The sequence below is a fragment of the Juglans microcarpa x Juglans regia genome, chromosome 5S (genome assembly GCF_004785595.1).
Source record: "Juglans microcarpa x Juglans regia isolate MS1-56 chromosome 5S, Jm3101_v1.0, whole genome shotgun sequence".
Classification (NCBI taxonomy): domain Eukaryota; kingdom Viridiplantae; phylum Streptophyta; class Magnoliopsida; order Fagales; family Juglandaceae; genus Juglans; species Juglans microcarpa x Juglans regia.
The window spans coordinates 16783901-16804260 of record NC_054603.1 but is presented as its reverse complement, the minus strand read 5'-3'; the positions used below and the strand labels follow the sequence as shown (position 1 = coordinate 16804260).

Sequence of the window (20360 nt, the reverse complement as noted above, 5' to 3'; positions counted from 1 at the left end):
TGCACATAATGTTGCGTTGCGTGGGCCTGGTAGTAGGGAACTACTCTGAGTGCTAGTTGGATGTTTTGGGGAAAAAAGCTCAACTAGATTCTTCTTTCCTTGCACACACCAACCTTTTTTTTTTTTTTTTTAATGTTTTGGAGGAGGGGGAGTTATCACCTTTCTTTTTCTTTCAGTTATGCATTTTTTTAATTGTGACATTTCCTTTTATTGATAGATGACTGTGGTTGAGGCTTATGTTGGCATAGCTGTTAAACTTTTCTAAATAGGGTAGTTTATGCAAATTTTATGTTGAAGTTGCATATGCACTTCAAAAGAACTTTTATGTGCATTTTTTTTTTTATTTTTTCTGAAACACCTTTTCCGGCATGTAATATTCATTGGAAACACCTTTGCGGTGAAACTTGCCCGCTGGAAAAACTTAATGAAGACGATAATTTAAAATCGTGGGAAAAAATAATGAGTTATTTGCGGCGATTTATTAACTTTTTATGATGATACATATAGCCGAAAATAACTTTTCTCAACGATTTTAATTGTAAACGGGAAGACCATTTCTATCAATTTTTTGAACATTTGCGACAGACTAAAATCGCTAGAAATAATAGTTTTTTGTGATATTTTTTCCTATCGCTAAAATTGATAAAAAACGGCTTTAGGATTTCAGCGAACCTGTAGCAATTTATAAATCACCGAAAATGATCAAATGCAACGATTATTATGGGTATTTGCGACGATTTTGAGCGCTGGAAAAGACCTGATTTCTTATAGTGACCCATAATATATGATTAATTAACAGGTCAACTAGTGAAACCCCAATCAAGACGTGTAATCCGAATAAGTTATATTGTCAACAAGACCAAGGATGACACTCCACTTTCATCTTCAAAATCTATAAATATTTGGATTTATGCCTATGTTGTTGGGATATAATATTGATATTATTATTAATTGAGTACTTAATATCTAAAGGATTTTGACAATATTTTTGTTTGGTATGCAATCTTATTGTTTTTTAAGATATTAGCCATCATATTGTGACTATTAAAATTTAAAGAATATTAATTTGTTTTTCTGTATTAGCAGTTTGGATATTGATTATGGAATATTTTATCATGAGTTTAGTTATGATTGTGAATAATTTATATAGTTATCTTATTTTATATATAAACTTATACGAATCCGGTTAAAATAAATATGTAGGTAATTAGCTCAACCATTTGTATGAAATAGGTTCATGAGTTGGGTCATGTCCAGGCCGTTGACCTAACTTAAGTTGATTATAAAATAAGTTATGCGGTTCTTGTCTTATCACCTATTATTTATATGTATCAGGTTAGGTTTAGTTAGGTTTAACCCATTTAAATAAACAGATCATCTTCAAGTTAACCCATAAAGTCAAATACTCATAACTTGGCATGACACTTACATGATCCACAAATACGAATTGCCAACCTCAGTTTGAGGGCACTTTTACCTAATGCGATTAGGATAGAGTTTTTCTCCGAATTACAACCCATCTATAAACTAATTACCACGTCCCTTGGGCATCATGTGGTTCTCATATGTTAAAAGGGACACACGAAGATTTTTTACATAAGACTTTCAAAAGAATGTACTTATCACATCTTGAATGACACTTGCTATTTTTTTGTGTAGATTTTAACCCGATTTATAAGAAAACTTTTTTTTTTTTGAAACAATAGAACTGATCTCATTAATCATGGAATCAAATGAAGAATGCAAGGAGGGGAATCCTCCAGTAGAATAACCTCTTCACTGAGGAGTAAAGCATTTCGGGCTAAAACATGAGCCACAATGTATAAATTCCTAGGTACACACATAATAGACCAAATAGGCACTTTTCCTAGAATAACTTTGATATCTCTAATAAGCAAACCTACAGAGGATCAATTTTCTTGAGGGCTCTTGACAACATTGACCAAAGCTTGAGCATCACCTTTGAGCATCACTTTGGTTAGGCCCAATTCAGTGCACAACAATACAACCTTGAGTAGATAGAGCAAAGGTTTCTCCGAGCTGAGGTTTAGGGATAGATCGCGAATAGAGCTAAGAGTAGCTGCCACTTTGCCTTCGCAATCCCTAATTACTACTCCAATTCCCACCTTACAATTGACCTTGTCAATAACAGCATCCCAATTGACCTTATAAAATCCCTGAGGAGGAGCTGACCAATGCTGAGCTGAGGTGCTAACATCCCTTGGTAGAGGCCTTCTATCCTGATTAGCAGCCTGGAGTTCAGAGAGGAGTAGCAAGCCTTGAGATATCAAAGTTCTTGGAGGGGTAAACATTGCTTCAAAGACAAAAGAGTTCCTCCTCTTCCATAGATGGTGAGCTATCACAACAGAGAATTCTAGGTCCTCCCACATTAAGGTTGAGAAAATATGCATGTGGAGATCTAGAAATAAGGGTACCAGAGCAGGACTCTTTTGTAATTTCCTTGAGCTAAAACCCCACACATCTTGTGCTGCCCTGTAGTTCCAAAGAGTATGAGCAGCAGATTCAGGTTCTTCATAGCAGATGGGACATTTAGGTGATTCTAAAACTTTCCTCTTGAACAAATGTGAATTGGTAGGGAGAGCCTCGTGACTAGCTTTCAAAAGGAATACCTTACTTGCATTAGAGACTTTTAGTTTCCAGAGCTTGGACCATAGATTAGTAAGTGGAGAACTACTCAAGGTTTGGCCCATGGTGCTTTGCATGAGGACCACTTGCAGGTGGTAAGCACTATTTACAGTGAACTTACCATCAGAAGTACGTCTCCAAAGTTTGTCCCCTCAATTTGACTGCTCATATATTTTATTTATTTATTTATTTTTACTTAATGGTTAAGAAAATGAAGTTAGTGTATTAGTGTTTTTTTAAAATTAAAAAAAAATGTTTGAAAGAAAAAAAAAAGTGCAATTTGCACTAAGGGCACGCCCAGCGGTCAAATTTGGACGGCATAGTAGCACTATCCTTTTTTTTATCTGTATGGTTTTGGAATATAAATTTGTTCAACTATTGGGATGTGTTTGTTGAGTTTTCACTCAAGATTTAGGTATGTTACTCCAATTCTCACTACAAGAAAACTATTTATTTGCAACCAGTTATTTTCAACGAAATGACTATCTCCAGCTAAAATGAATTTGTTTTCATCGCAAAGAGTAATTTTCGTTACAAAAAAAATGGTCAGAAATATCCGTTTTTCTTGTAGTGTCTTTACATTCTTTTTTTATCGTTAGGATCCATATGCTGGTATGACTAGTTAAATTGCTTGATTTACATCTTTCTTCTTTTCTTTTCTTTTCTTTTCTTTTAAGAAAATTTGTCTATCTAACAGATGTTGCTTATATTATATCTCAAATGGGGTTCCTCCATTTGGCTTTGAAAAAAATGAAAAGTTATTCACATTGAACACTATCTAAATTATTCTGCGAAATATAAAGGGAAAAATTAAACCTAAAATAAAACTTTATAAGAACTATGCTTAACAAGCACAAAAATTTATTTAAATGGCTAATAAATGGCCTTAATTTTCCTTATTAAGAGATTGAGGTAAGGACATATGAGTGACTTTATTATATGGAAAGGCTATCATCCAACAAGCTTACATGAGTTTTCAGCAAAGTAAGTAAGAGTTTGAATTTCTTAAGAATGCCCTATACAGATACTTTCATAAAGCAATGATTTCACATGCTTCTCAAAGCTTGGAAGGCCATGGTTGTCATCATAATTATACAACAATGGAACCATTCTTGCAATATTAAGACAAGCCTTACTAAATGTTTGTGGAAATGGATTCGGAAAGAGGCACTCCTTGTTTAGGCACTTCCATGCATCTAAAATCATATTGGCAACTTTCTCTCGTGCCTCTTTGATTGAACAATCTTTGTGTTCCTTCATGTAGTACACTAGGTATGATCCATCACGACCTTCTTGCTTCTCATCCTATACTTGCACGTACGTGCCATGTTCATGATGAAATTTTCACCAAGAGAGCATGCATTTGTAAAGACTTATTCATGTAACTTGCATACATGCATATGCGATCACTTGAGCATGTGCATGCAAAAAAATATACATGTATATATGTATTTGTAATCAAAATAGATAAGTATGTGTAATGCATAAATTATTAAGCCCCATCTTTTTGGATGAGTTTATGCACAACTCATATGGAAACAAAAGTAAACTTTCCATGGCATCACTCTTTGTGCTCTAAAGGACATGTCCCTTTCTTTTACTTGGATAATTGATTTGGCATTCATGTTTTCAAAAATTTCTAGTCAAAGGAATAATTATTAGGTAGTCTTGAAATGTATACATGGTACTCTAATCCTATCGCAGGATGATATGCCATTAAGATTTAATGTTTAAATGAGAAATTTTAATGTCATGACATCTTGTGATAGAATGTCCCTTTCTTTTACTTCAATAATTGAATTTTCCTTCCTATTTGCAAATAACCCAAATCAAAGGAATAGTTATTCGGCAATCCTGAAGTACAACACATGATATCTCCATTCCATCCCAAAATAGCATAGCATGTCATTAAAATTTAGTACTTATGAGGAATTTTAATGTCATAACATCTTATGATAGGAATAGAGTATCACAACATCTACTCAAAGGCATAAAAACTATACCCAGACCACTATTTTTTGGATACCTTAACAATTCCATGGGACTGTAGAGAATATCTTTAAAATATAATGGCCAACTTGTCAATGTTGATCTCCAAAATGAAGGATTGATTATTATGTGTTATTGTTGTTGGTTACATTGGCCACTACCCCCAAAACAAGGTTTTTTGAATTCCTTAGAACACTTTGGAAGCATGCTAACATAGTGTACAGTACGCCTCTACAGACCTCCCGCATGCCCCTATCAAACCTTAGTAGCATAAGCACCCTCTCCATCTACACTGACATATTTTCTCTCTCACCAGCCAATTCTTCAACCTTAATCTCAACAATCCATAAAAAACCAATCAAAGCTGAAAACCTCAAAATCTTTAAATCTTGAATCTTTGTTTGCCACTAAGCTACCATCGGCCACCACAACTCAGAAAGGCCTACCCTCATCATCCACCAACTCCTACATATATGTACACCCCCATCAAGATATTATCAATTCAATCTCATTTGATGCCTACTAGTGTGCCCCGTTCCTTGTGTTAAGGTCTTGGCGAGGTTTCGTGGTGCCTCATCAAAGTTTAAGCGCATGTGTGGGATATAGGTATAAGATTGCAAGGAAAATGATAAAGGTTTGGTCAATAATTAGACCTTGCAGTACCAGAGTCCAAAACACATTTTAGAAATGATTATTGTCATTCCTCGTAAACACTAACTTAGAGTTATATACAACCCAAAATGGTATGTTCATTGCATAATAGGCGCTAGACTGAATATAGTTGCCCCCCTCCCTTTCCAAAATACTAAGTACAACTCAAAATAATGCATGGCTCCTATGACAAAGATAGGCCTTCGTCTTCAGGGTTTGGGCAGGGTCGGCTCTTCCTCTTGAAGCATCACTCCTAGTTCTAAATCTGCATCAAAGTCTATAGTTCTGAGAGTAAAATCATAGGTAGGTTAGGCAGTCACGACAAAAATCGCTAATGAGAGATAATATTCCTGAAGATGCAATGAACAGCTTGTGTAAACAGCAAAAGGACACATATATGTATGATTTGGCAAGGAATCGCCCTCTGAGGAGCTACCTTCTTACGCATTGTACTTTAAAGCATGAGTACTATTTAGGCGAGGAATCACCCGTCGCTCAAGTAGGTCAAATCCAAAGAAGCACATCGATTTCACTTGGTACAATTTACCAACACATAGAGATTCATCACATAGATATTTGTCACACAAAGATTTCATCGCTTGATGGGCAAACAGGGCATTAATTGCTCCACCGCTCGACATCGGGGAAATCCATTCTATCCGATCGACATGGTACAAGCCAACTCGCCTATACCCCAACATAGGTCGACTTCCACACAGAGATAACATGTTGCACCAGGGAACGTCTACCCAACCAACCAACTCGAAGACACCATAACGTGATATGCCTGGGGGTTCTACATCCGTGAGGCCAACAAAATACCACCCCACCCCAATCATTCAAGGGAAATCCCTCTACTCATTTGAAGCTTATGGTGACATCTTGTAGGAATCGGCACGGGGAACTCTGTCCCGCCCCATGAAGATTGATGCAGGGTACACATACTTACACAGAGATATAGATATACACACTGGGATCACAAATTAGTGAAAAACAACAAACACATTCAAAAGTCTTGGAAAATAGAAATTGAACATAAGATAAACATAATGATCCAAAACATATTTATTCATGTTAGAAAGGAGAAGGTTACAGAAAATGCAAATGCCTCTTACATAGGAGATTCACCCCAACATTCTGCGTACGACACTACAACTGTTCTTAGCATCTTTCATATTGTTCCGAAAAGTTTCCATATCTGATACAGTTAGTCATTAACCGTTGCTTGCCCCAGGAGAGAAACCCTTGCTCTAAGTACTTTTTCATCTTGGCGACGCTCCTCCTCTAACCTCCTTCGCTCCGACTCTAATATTTCTCTCTCATGTCGTTCCTCTAGGAATCGGTGCATTATTTTGGGTGGCAATGTAGTCTTACAGGTAGTTATTTTTTCTGTCACAATGTCTATTCTTCTGTAAGTCCTTGACGATATGTTCAAAGAGAAAGGGTTTATGGCTTATTTATAGGCATGCCCTCACATAGAAACTATTCAAATAACCCTCTCATCGTGTGTTACTACTCATCATTACGGATTGAATAAATGTAAAAACTGCTCCTACATGACCCGCTCATTTTTCCAAATGAACTCTTTGTTTCCCATGTATCCCCACTTTACCTTTACTAACAATATGACTTTAGATCACAATCTTTGCTCTTTCCAATCAACGATTCATACAGGATTCTTCTCATGAGTGAGATTCAATTGTACTGGAACCAGATTTGGTTGAATTACTCGAGGTTGTTGGTTTCCAAAACTTTTTCTTGATGAGGAATCATGAAACACATTATGTATTCCCTCATACTTTGCACGTAATGTCAATTGGTATGCTACTGGGACGACTCTTTCATTATATGGTATGGCCAAATATATCTTGGGTTTAGCTTTCCTTTTAGTCCAAACCTCTTAACACCCTTCATAGGTGATACCTTGAGGTACACCCAGTAACTGTCCCCAACGGTCAACTCCGTCCTATTGTTGTCATAGCTCTTCTGCCTACTCTAAGCTTCCCCTTATTTGCTTGACTTGCTGAGTCATCGCCTGGATGATTTCTAGTCCAATTACCTTGACTTCCCCCACCTCATCCCAACATATCGGCAATCTACACTTCCTGCCATTAAATGCCTCGTAAGGGCCCATTTGGATAGTCGCTTGGTAGCTATTATTGTATGCTAATTCGATGAGTGGGACAAGATTTTCCCAAGGTCTTTTAACATCCAATATACAGGCCCTCAACGCATCCTCCAATGTTTGTATCATCCTTTCCAAGTGTCCATCAGTTTGACGATGATAAGCACTGCTGAACTTTAGTTTGGTCCCCATTGCCTTCTGTAAAATCTTCCAAAAGTGGGAGGTAAACCTCGAATCTCGGTTCGATATATAGTCTTAGGGAATCCATGTAATCTAACGATCTCCCTTATGTACAGCAGAGTGAGTTTATGTAGTGTGTTCGTAGTGGTGATCGATAAGAAGTCAACACTCTTAGTCAATCGATCTGCAATCACCCATTTGACATCCTTCCCACCTGGGGTTCTAGGCAATCCAACCACAAAATCTATTGCTATATCTTCTCATTCCCATTAAGGAGTAGGTAAAGGTTGCAGGCCCCCCCCCCCCCCCCCGGGCTTTGGTGCTCTGCAACACATAGCACATCTCTCGATGAAGCGGGCGATATCTTGCTTCATTCCTTCCCATCAAAATCCTTTATTAAGATTTCAATACATTTTCATTCCTCTAGAGGAGTATCAATTATGGTGAAGAATGAGCTTTGACCAGTATCCATCCTAAAATCTCTAAATTACTTTAAACGACTTTCCTCCCTTTGAACAGCAAGATCCCATACTCGCCCAAGTAGAAATGCATAGGTCCTTCGCCTCTACAAATTCTCTATCAGATCCTTAGCAATTCTGGATCCTTTCCTTGCTGGCCCTTTAGTTCATCAAAATCACATACCTCAATCTGTTGTAGGGCAGTGAGAACCTCTTCTAGTGATTTGTCCTTTATCATCAGGTATCACATCCTATCCAAAAATGAGTCCACTACCGAGAGATCTCTTGTGTCTCCCATTTTTTATTTGCGGCTTAGGGCATCGGCAAGTTGGCATTGCCCAGGTGGTACTTAATTCCACATCGCTGGTTGCTAATAACTTCTAACCACCTTTGTTGTCTCATGTTAAGGTTCTTCTGGGTGAAGAGATGTTTCAGAATCTTGTGACCGGTATATAGCTAGCATTCTTCATCGTACAGGTAATGTTGCCATATCTTCAAGGCAAACACTATCACAGCCAACTCCATGTCATGAGTTGGGTAATTCCTCTTGTGGTCCTTCAATTCTCAGGATGCATAGGCTACTACCCTACCTTCTTGTGTCAAAACGCAACCTAGGTCGTACTTCAACGCGTCACTAAATGCTACAAATGGCTTATGAGGCATGGGTAAGGTTAGAACAAGGGTCGTACTCAACCTTCTCTCTAGCTCCTTGAAGCTTTGTTCACACTTATCAATCTAGACAAACTTAACATTCTTCTCCTAGTTAATATCTTGAGTGAACTCGACAGTCTAGAGAATCCCTCCAAAACCCTCCAATAGTAGCCAACTAATCCTAGGAAAATCCTCAGCTCTTGCACAGAGGTAGGTCGCTGCCATCCTACTATCGCCTCAATCTTACTCAGGTCAACCGTCACACCCTCCTTGGATATCACATGATCGAGGAACCTTACCTCATCCAGCCAAAACTCACACTTGCTGAGCTTGGCATACAACTGATGGTCCTTGAGTGTCTGAAACACCAATCTTAGATGACTCTCGTGCTACTTAGCACCTCCGGAATATACTAAATTTTCATCTTCTAAGACTACTATGAATAAATCTAGAAATGGCCGAACACTATTCATAATGACCATAAAAGCCTAGTATGAATAAATCTAGAAATGGCCGAACACTATTCATAATGACCATAAAAGCCGCTAGGGCATTTGCTAATCTGAAAGGCATCACCATAAATTTGAAATGGACATACCGAGTCCAAAAGGTTGTCTTTGGTATGTCGCTCACTCTTTAATCCTCAATTGGTGATATCTTGACCTAAGATCAATTATAGAAAACATTGTTGCTCCCTTCAACTGGTCAAATAAATTATATATCCTTGGCAATGGGTGCATATTTTCTTTATAGTCACCTTATTCAGTTCTTGATAGTCAATGTATATTCTAAGAGTCTCATCTCTCTTTTTCACAAATACTATTGGTGCTCTCTTGGGTAAAATGCTTGGCCTAATAAATTATTTCATTAAAATCTCCTGTAGTTGACCCTTTAGCTCCTTCAACTCTGTTGGGGCCATTCAATAAGGATTACCCTAGAAGGGGGTAATCCTGAAAGATTTAGAATTTTAATCAAGCCTTCAAAAGTAACAGGAGTTGGAAAAGTTAATCAAGTTTTTTACAAACAATTTATGTCAATAAATTCTTCTATGATCGATGTGTCATAGATCATTATAGATAGGAATAGTGGATAGTTTTGATTATGTGTAGAGGTTTTTTTGAATTGTGAAAGCATATTTTCTCAGTTACTTAAACTAAGGAATGGTTTACTTGACATATTCTATTCTATGATTATTTCATGTAGGCTTTGTGTCTTCCATAGATGTTCTTAAACATGTGCATAAACCTCAAAATTTTGTTATGCAGGAAGCCTAAAGGTTTGTCTAAGCAGCTCTAGCCCTAAGAAAGGAGGTTATTGTAAAGAGTAATTTATGCTTTCGAGATTGATCTTTCTCAATTAATTAGAATTTTATTCATGATTATATGTTTGCTTTCGAGCGGAGAGGTTGAGCTAGAACTAGCTTGCTCATTTGTGGCATCCTAATTTGGAATGATTCAGAGGTTTAGATTGGTCGATATTAGGATTTATGTAGGAGATGATTGAGGTATGGAGCAAAGAAATTAACCTCGAGTTCACTGAAAATCTTTCTTGCATGGTGAGTTTGAAGTAATTTGTTTTGTAGTAAAAGTGTGATGGACTTTTGACAAAATGTTAAGCAATAAAAATACAATTTTATAGAAAGTTGTGGGTGTTTATTACTTGTCAAACCGTTAAGTAGTTTATCCAATTTTTAAAACATAGGTGAAATCCATGCATAAATATCATGTATGGTCATGTGCATCTTTGCAACCATGTCTGTTTGTTTCTTTTGCCTTTTAAATTGATTGATGGGTAGTCATGAGAACAAAGTACGTAATTACATTATTCTTTTTTCTCTTTACTATTCTTCGATTTGATCTAGCTAGGTTAATCTATGCTATCAAATCAGATTTGTAAAGATTTCTTCTCACAAACAATTTAATCTCCCTGTGTGAGTTGCATCGCTCAAAGTCAGTGTGTAAACTAAATATTGAACTAGATTTTGATCTGTTGGCAATAAGTACATTTATATATACGTACCATGGCATTGCCTAAGTCATCCCAAAGCCGAAGAATTGTTGCCGTAGAAGATATAATGCCAGGCATATTCTCAACAAAATCTTCATGATCTTCTTTAGTCATAAAATGACCCAAAAGAAATAAGGTGTGAACTAGTACTACGTGTACTCCTGAGCTTACAATTGCATTCTTCAAATACTCGTCCGAGTTTAGAGAGTGCCCGGAAGCAAGCCATCGTGCCTCCTTTAAAAAGGCATTGATCAAACTCGCCCACTGAAACAATCATGGAGGTGCCATGCTTTTAGTTTTCATAAACAAGCTACAATTAGACATAAGCTAGGAATATCAAATACTTCCATAGACATGATTTACCGTCTTTCTCAGAGATTTTATAGGGTTCAGCCCATACTTTTGATATATCTTGTAGCTAATTTCATCAGTGATATCATAGAGAGCCTTGAAGCATATCTTCATGCATTCGGGTAATTGTTCAAGGGCAGCAATATCCCATCTGCATGAAACAACTATATATTATTGAATTATAAGGGTTGAAAACCAAAGCTGATCAGAGAATTAATCATGTACAATAGATGCATACTTGTTGATAGCTTCTGTGAAGAGGGTGAGCTCCTCCAGCGTCCCATAAAGATCGAAGATGTCATCAATTATGTAGATGAGAGAAATGGGTTTTGCGAGCTCAACCCTTTCGTCTGACATTTCAGGATGTAAAAGACAGACCATGGAACAAATGTACCATTTCAATGGTTGGTCCCTAGCAAGTTTTAGCTCCTTGGCCAAACCAGTATCTTTCCACCATCTAAGAGTACTCGGAGATTTACATTAAATCAAGGCAAGTTATGATGTTGGTAATGATAATAGAACAAGGTAATGTTATTAGAAACTTACTTCAAGACTACGTCAATTTCCTTGTGGTGCATGGATTGGTTCATATTGAAATCCATTTTCGCTAGTTGGTGTAAATCATTCATCAACCCTCCACTTTTGCATTGGAAACTATTTAAAAAACTTTTCGCCATGAACCTTGCCAAGCTTTTGTGATAAGGATTAGCTAAATAATTTTCAACAGCTCTAACTTGATTGTTATCAAGATATTTCACCTTCGCATTCAGCACTTGCTCACTAAAGTCTCTAGCTTCATCAAGCGTGACTTCGCCTGGAATACTTACCTGTGAAGCTTCATATAAAGCCATCAATCCGTTGATATCTTCACTCAAATGTTCATTAAACTTCCCTTCCTGGTTCCTAAAGCTGTCAAATACATCTGTTTCAAACAGCAAATGCAATAAAATGTCTTTAATTCTAGTGATACCAAATAATCGAGTGTATGATCAAACACAAATTCAACCGATTAGATGGGCCCAACAAGTTGATTCAAGGTGAAAGCCCACTACCAACAAGTCAAAACTAGTTAAGTGTACCAAGCCATGCATTCCCAATGAGAACGCAAGGGATAATAATGATTGATCTATTGTCTTTTCATGCTTGTTATGGCCTCACACCTCAAGTACTAAGTATAATATTGAAACCTCTTTCAAATAGAAAGAGAAATATTGTTCACAAGGAATTCCTCGATGCAATGGTAATATGTTGGGAGATAGTCGCGCGACTTTCATATTGTCAATCCAACATACCCAAGCACGTAGACCATGCTACACTTTCATATTGTAAGACCACATGGTTTGTGATAGCCGTGGCGTTAATTAAGGAAAATCAATATCCAAAGTAAGCGTTATGATGGGTTAATAGGTGATTGAGTATTGAATGGAAAATTAAAGAAAATAGGAAATGGAAAGATTAATCTCTCTCAAACAAACATATGTCAAAGATCTAGTGCACTACTTGGAGAGTAAAAGAAAATAATAGATGTAATCCTACACAACTACTGAAAAATCTAGAATCGTATAACTTGTCCAATTGAAATTCTACCGAAGGTCTAGCGAAACCCTAAAACCCTAATTCTAACGAATTCTCAATTTTAATGGATTTGAACTATTTGATTTCATTTTTAAAATTTTTTGAATATTCTATAGCCTTTGAGTTTCTTAAAAGCAAAAACAAATGTCTTTAGTATCTTGCTTTAGGTCTAATATATTATTCAATGGTTGGATTTGATTGGTGTTGATTAGGGCGGCGTGGTGGCCCCTGCAATTTAGCACTCCGGCCCAAACTACTGGGCCCGAAGGGTAACAGGCGGGAAATCCACCTATTATTCAAGGCAGGCGGGTAGATACTAAGGACGGACTAGTAAAGGGTTGAGTTTTAATCAATGTTTTGAATACCGTACCGGATGTCATACCGGTCAAGGCACTGGAACGAAATATTTCGGTATCGGTATCATTTCGTGTACCGTTTCAAGATAGTTAATATATGAATAAATTATAAATAGTCTAGTCTGAATTGGAGATCAAAAAATAAGCTTGTAGTTTGAAAAAATGAAAAAAAAAATTAAAACCGAAATATCGGCCAGTACAGGCCGAAATACAGGCTGATACGGCTGGTACGGTCGGTATTTTGGCCAGTACGAAACACCTATGATACCTGTACTGGCCACTAGGCCGGTACGAAAAATTTCGATCGTACCGGCCGATACTGTACGAAATTTAAAACACTGATTTTAACCGCTTACATAAAGTAAAAGGAAAACAAAAAAACAACCTAATCTACCTCTATTCAATTATGTTTTTCCAGCCACCTCTCAACCTTCCATCTCCCACACCTCTCATTCCTCACCTCTTCTTTTTCTTCATTTATTTCTTCTTCTTCTTCTTCTTTTTCTTTCCTTCTCTTCTTCTCCTCTTCTTCTTCCTTTTTCTTTTCTTATTATTTGATTTGTGGCTTTGTGCGACCATGTTAATGGCATGAGAATAGATGTAGATTGATCTCCCTGTGCAGTGTAGCATGACCCACCTTGGTTTATGAACATCTACTCCAACTAGGATCTTATAGAGCAATTCTCCCGAACATTTCTTGGAACTATGTCAAGCGGTGATCACAATTTCTCCACACTACTTCAAGAAACGTGGGATCGGCTTTTAGCAACCATTTCCCGTTTATTTGTATTTTATTTCCTGCCATGTATTAATCTATTTGCAGTATGTGTTGGAGTCCCTCATCCCACCTTTTAAACTATCAAACAGTTTAATCTAATGAGTAGTGCTATTCTAAATTCTTTACACCACATACTGCTTATATAGCAAATTTAATTTGAAAGATAAATTTTAAAATTTGGATCTTACAAATCAAATCTTACTATTTAGGTTATACAGATGGTGTGTTCTACACACCGACTTAAAAATAGAATAAATCTAATATAATTATTTTCCATTTATTACCTCATTCAACAATTGCTCAAGTAAAAATCCCAAGAAACACAATGTTACTTTGATTTGGACTCTTTAAGTAACCTATAAAAACCCAAGTATATATAGATTAATATGCATGACTTCTAGGGTGTGGAAAGAGCTCAAAGCTCCTACTTTTATTATATTCTTAAGAGAAAATCCTAAAGAGATCCATTGATCTTTCAAGGCATATTCTTTCTTGATTGACAGACCATCCGTCACTTCAACTTTTTTGAGTCCATTGGTGTGGACTTGTTTCATTTGCTATAAGGATTTTTAGAGCTACATGGTTGCAGAGATCGAGTTTTTGCTCGTGGTGGAATAGATAGGCCAAGTGGATATCCAGATTTTTCAAGATGTAGAGATTGAGTAGGTGCTCGTCGAAAAAGCATAGAATGGCTGGAGGTCCAGAGCTGTCCAATTGTAGGGATCAAATGGGTCACTCATGGTCTTGCATGCCAAATTAGTTACTTCACGGATCTTGTAAGTGTTTCTAAATTGGTTGCAATGAACATAATTTTAATTTTAAGTTTTAGGTGGTGACTTATACTCGAAGTGATTTTAGATTTTGAAAACGTTCTTTAAATGAGTTTTCACTTTGTTTCCGAGATTCATGTGTATATTGTCTATTGTGTTCTTATTTATTTAGTTAATTGTTAATTTAAATTGTTCAATAAATTTGGAAAACACCAATCCACTACCCTCTAAGGGTATATTTGGGATTTGAACTACTGATTATTAAGTTGTTATTAGAGTGGGGGTTCACTCAATTAGGATTCAATTCCTGAGTGTGAACCTACATTAGGTGGTTAAGATGGATACATCTCAACCCCTTTGGTTAGCCTCTTACTTTGATGGTAGCTGTAACACCTCGTATTTTAGTGTATTTTAATTGAAGGATTATTTTTATTAATTTAAATATTGGTTCTCTTGTTTTAAGTTTATCAGATTTTTTCGTTGGCTTATTTTTATGATTTTTAAGTTGTGAAATTATTTTGATATGTTTTTTTAATATTAATTATTGTTATACATTTAAATTGCTCTTTATTTTAAATTATTTTATTGTTGGATTTAATTATTTTATTTTTATTTAATCACTACGTCTAAATTATTTTATTTAACTTGCTGTTTTGAAATCATTTTCATTGGATCATTTTTGTGACCCAAGATGTGAGGACAGTACCTCATTTCTTTCCCTCACTTCTTCTTTTTCTTTTTCCTTTTTCTTTTTCCTCTTTTCTTTTCTTCTTCTCTTCTTTTTCCCTTCATTTCTTTTTCTCCTCTCTCTCTCTTCTCCCGTTCGCGACTTCTCCCTCTCTCCCCCGTCCATGCGTCGTCCACCACAGCGCCGCCGTGAGCCACCCATTGCCGTCACCGCCCTTCCCAACCATCTCCCCACCTGCAGGCGTCCTCACCCCTCCGTTTTCAACCCCTCTCGTGCCGCCGTGAGCCTCCACGCACGGCTTCAAGCCGCGACACCCTTTGAGCTCTCGTGCCGTCTTCGTGCAGCCATTGGCCACCACCTCTTCACCACATCATCGAAGACTCCCCAGCTAGCTAACCCACCCATTCTCAGCCCTGATCCGCCACCAGTGAAGCCCATCAATCCCCATTTCCGATTTGAGCTTTTTGGACTTCAACCGCCGTCCACGCCGCCACCCACGACCAACCACCACCACCATTAGCTTTACCAACATCCCTAAGTCCTTCCTTAGTAACCTCAAGTCTTCGTTTGTCTCTGTTCAAAATCTAGCATTTTGAGACCCACGGCCTTGTGCATTTTCTCACTATTACATTGATGTGTCGCTACTTCTAGCACATCTGTGATCCTTCAAAAAATATATTATAGCATTGTAAGTATTTTTCCAAATGATTTTTTAGATTTAAATGTATTTTTACACTAACTTATATTTATTGTGAACTGGTTGGTTGTGTCGGACTGAGTCTAAGGAGTAAGGGGGTCAGTTGGATTGGAGGATGGACTTGTTTGTGTGACTGGACTATGTTGGGATTTGTTGGTTGTTGGATATTGTGTCGTATCATGTACATTGCATAATTGCACGCATATTCATGTTTGTAAATGAAAATTGGGTTTTCGCATAATTGCATACATGATCATGTGTATATTTGAAAACTGGATTTTCATGTGAGAAATGGTTTTTAGGTGTGTGTGTATATCACGACCGCAAGTCGAGATGAGGCATTATCTCGGTGGAGCTCCTCTAGTCACTCGAGAGTGGAATATACTGAGTGACGTCCCCTGGATTGTCGCTGGACTACAACGGGATTGGACGAGATGGTAACGCTCTCGTGTCGACTCCGTGGCTCCTCTGTTGGCGGGGGCTAGAGGATGTTTGGCCACAAACACACTGGGCGCAGAACTGGGCATCGCTCGTTACGAAGTCACTCGCATGGTTGTTACCCATGGTGTGACAAAGGGAGTCCAGGTGTACAGATGGTCCCTAGAAGAGATCACGGTGCATACGGTAAAAATGGATTAATGGGTTATTTTTTGAAAAAATGGCATGTGTTGGATAAAAGGATTTTATGTGAATCATTTTCTGGAAAAATGATGGATTATTGATTTGGGCCATTTTCTGAGAAAATGGCGGGAAAATGTTTTATGGAAATATTTTGGGCCAAGAATGGGATTTTTGAGTGCGTTGGAAAATATTCATTTTCAGGGAAAATGTTGTTTTGGGTCTAATGCATATTTCATCATATGCATGCATAATTGTTAGTTGCATTAATGCATTTTTATTCTCGATGGTTGTTTGGATTATTACTTACCTGTGGTACCGTTTTATGGTAACGCAGATTTTGATGCAGATGATGCTGAGGGTGAGCCTGAGGATTCGGCTCCGCCGGAGGAGTGATATGGGATCACTCGTTTATATATTTGGGCTTTGTATTATATTTTTCGGGATAACTGTATAACTATTTTTTAAACGTTTTACTTATGTAAAATTTGTATTAAACAATTCTGATACTTAGTCGACTTACTTAAATTATCTACTGCATTGTTCATTGTACACCGTTGCATGTACACACACTTGGCACTATCGTTAGGATGCATGAACGTGTTGTCATCATTCGGGCGTCTCGATTCCTGAGTTTCCGTACATGGGGTCGGGGGCACCACAATAGCAATTATTCATATTGGAAAGTTTTGACGAGAGCTTTCCTAAAGGCAATAGATGAACCGATGTGGCTAAACATTGCAAAAGGGTGGAAACTTCTAACACAAGTGTTGATGGGGTTGAGTTTCCAAAGAATAGTGATCAAGAATTGGGCTAGAGATAAACTAAATGAATGTAATTGAAATAGAAAGGCCTAAATACGGGTTTTTTTGGTTATTTCTCTTGAGGAGTTTAAATGAATTTCCATGTGTGAAACTAGGTCGGTTAAAACTCATAGTTGCAAATCATGAATACCCATTTGAAGAAATTAAGATAAAGATGATGAGTCTTTTCATGAGAATTACGCAACTGAATGACATTGTCAACTCAAGTCTCAATTTAGGTGAAGAATTCCTGACAGTAGGGTAGTAAGCAAAGTCTCAAGATCCTTACGAAAGAGGTTTCAACCCAAGGTCACTACAATAGAGCAGAGTAAAGACTTACCATGAACGCACATTGCCCCAACCAAAGAAAAACTAGTTTATTGCCCTCAAGTTTTTTAAGAAGAGTTTGCTAAATGACCTGAGGATGTGATGCCATGATCATGAGGACATAGCTTAATATTTAAGAAGGGTAAGAACCAAGAAAAGAACGAGAGAGTATTTGAGAAGACCAAGGGAAATTCTAGTTCTAATAGTATAGAGAATAAAAGTACTCGATATAAAATATTATCTAGCACTTTTTTCCCAAATAAAAAAGGCAAAGACAAGTAAATCATAGCACTTATTTATACATAAAAGGAAAAAAGCAGAAAAAAAAATAGCAAAAGAAGCAAAAGTTTGCTAGGGATCAGAATGCCCGGTTTGGATACACAAAATTATCTCATCTCATCTCATCTCATTATTATAACTTTCTCAAACTTCCACACAAAATATAATAAATAATTCAACTTTTTCAAATCTCAAAATAAAAATAATATTAAAAAATTATATTCTAACAAAATTTTATTCAACTTTCAACAAAACATCTCATCTAAACTGCATAACTAAACGAGGCCTAAAACTTCCTAAGTCCTAACAACATCAGGTTTGACCTTTTATCCAAAAGAACTGTTTCCTTTATAATAATGGCCCAACCACATTAATGGTTTCATGACATAGTGCTTGTGAAGAAACTAAAGGTTGATTAATTAATTAGTTAATTAATTAAGCTTAGACAAAGAATATTTGTGACATACACCTATATATAATTTACCCCTTGATTTTGAGAAGTAGAATATTTTACAAAATGCATGAACATGTTGATATTCTTTAGAATTAAGTTCATGAACGTGGTTAGAACTTAGACGATCATATATATATAGGATATTCAACTGCATGCATGTGTTTTGAAATTCCAATATAAAACACTAACCACCTTAATTAATTGACATGATGTTGAGTACTCAAAAGTAATTATAGCTAACTAACTCACCAGCAGGCACATAGTAACCTCGTTGTCTCAATAGTCTAAAGCGTAGTGCAGCCTCTTGAAGCTCATGACCACAGTCGCCAAGATCAGTAACGTATTTTACGTATTGCCTTCATAAAATTTCATCAATCTCTTCCTGGAAATAGTGGTCAATGGTCAGGCGTTGAACCACATCAATCATGTTTAAACTTTCAAATAAATCTTCTCCTATTTTCCGCACTCCTTTTCTGCATTCTTCCAACACTGTTGCATGCTCCAGTACGCTAAAACCTCCCTTCAATTAAACAAACAGAATCATCAGCTTAAGACATTAATTTAAAACTGCGCGCATGTTAATTTTTAAAGAAAATTAATAGCTAGGAAATATATATATATATATATTTAGGAGATACAGATCATCAAAAATAAAACAAAAACTTACTGCATTGGCAGTAGAAAATGCCATGGATCGAATGATTATGAGATCGAGATGGAGGAGGAGGGAGTGGAAGATATATTGAGAGAATAAAGGATCGAGAAATTTAGGTTTCTAGATCTCCTTAAATGTCATTAAATTCATCTCCTCGTCGCAAATACCTAGCTATTCATGATTTCTTTTTGCATACATTTTTTTTAAATTAAAGGCTGAATGCATCTATTTGTAGATGGCAACATTTAATATGGCAAACCCATGAGGAAACCTTGCTCGCTGGTATATAGCTAGATCACCCCTAGCTAAGTACTAGCCAACAAAACCCTTAGGCCTTTTTAAGATGCTGAGATGAGATGAATATTACGAATATAATCCATCATAATACGGTAATATTTGAACATTTTTTTCAAATCTTATTAATTTTATCTTTTTTTTAAGATCTTTGTTTTATTAAAAAAAAAATATGTATTCCTACATTAGGTTTTTTTTTCTGCTTTCAGTACCTATATTAATTATAATTAGTTTTAGTTTTACAGAATTTATATTACATATTTATACTTTGGAAATTAATTTTTTAAAATTTTCTATTTTATTCTATATTATTTTTAACATCTTTTATGTTTTTTGTTTTATATAATTTTTTGTTGGAGCTAGTGGCGTATGTTGACTAGGCATTTTTAAGTTTCTAAAAAGCTAATTATATACAAGTTACATGCTTATTTTTAATTAATCGTGAGTTGCCACATGATCAGTAATTTTCATTAATCAATTAAACAAAATTGAGATAAAAGGAGAATCATGTTGATATATGGGTAATGCCATAAGAATGATTGTGAAACTTTTTCTACCCCATAAACGAGTTTGAAAAATTATCAAACCCAAGGATCATAAAGCAATTTATAAAATATATATATATATATATATATATATATATATATATATATATATATATATATGTAAAGAGTAGTTGAAAGAAAGTCAATGAGTATATTTATGATCATGGCAATGAAGTGACGCTCAAGCTGGGAAAACATGCTGCTCCCTGGTGGTCACGACACTCGAATCCTTGATGATCGAGGAGTTAGCCGTGAGATGCGAGCAACATTGATGATCTAGGGAATGTCGCAATCCCTGATAGTCATGATTCCTTGAGGAGTGACGCGTTCTCCAGGGAATTTACCGTACACACACAACACTCTTCACAGCACTTTTCATAATACATAATGTAAAATAAGGATATTTTTATAAAGTAATGTTATTTTTATAAAATATTTTACAATAATATCCCTCATTTTAAAA

General features: G+C 36.3%; 1 pseudogene; it reads right to left on the bottom strand.

Annotated features, from left to right (window-relative positions):
- Positions 1-83: 83 nt before the first annotated feature.
- LOC121267145 lies at positions 84-19094 on the bottom strand (annotated as a pseudogene).
- Between the last annotated feature and the right edge of the window lie 1266 nt (positions 19095-20360).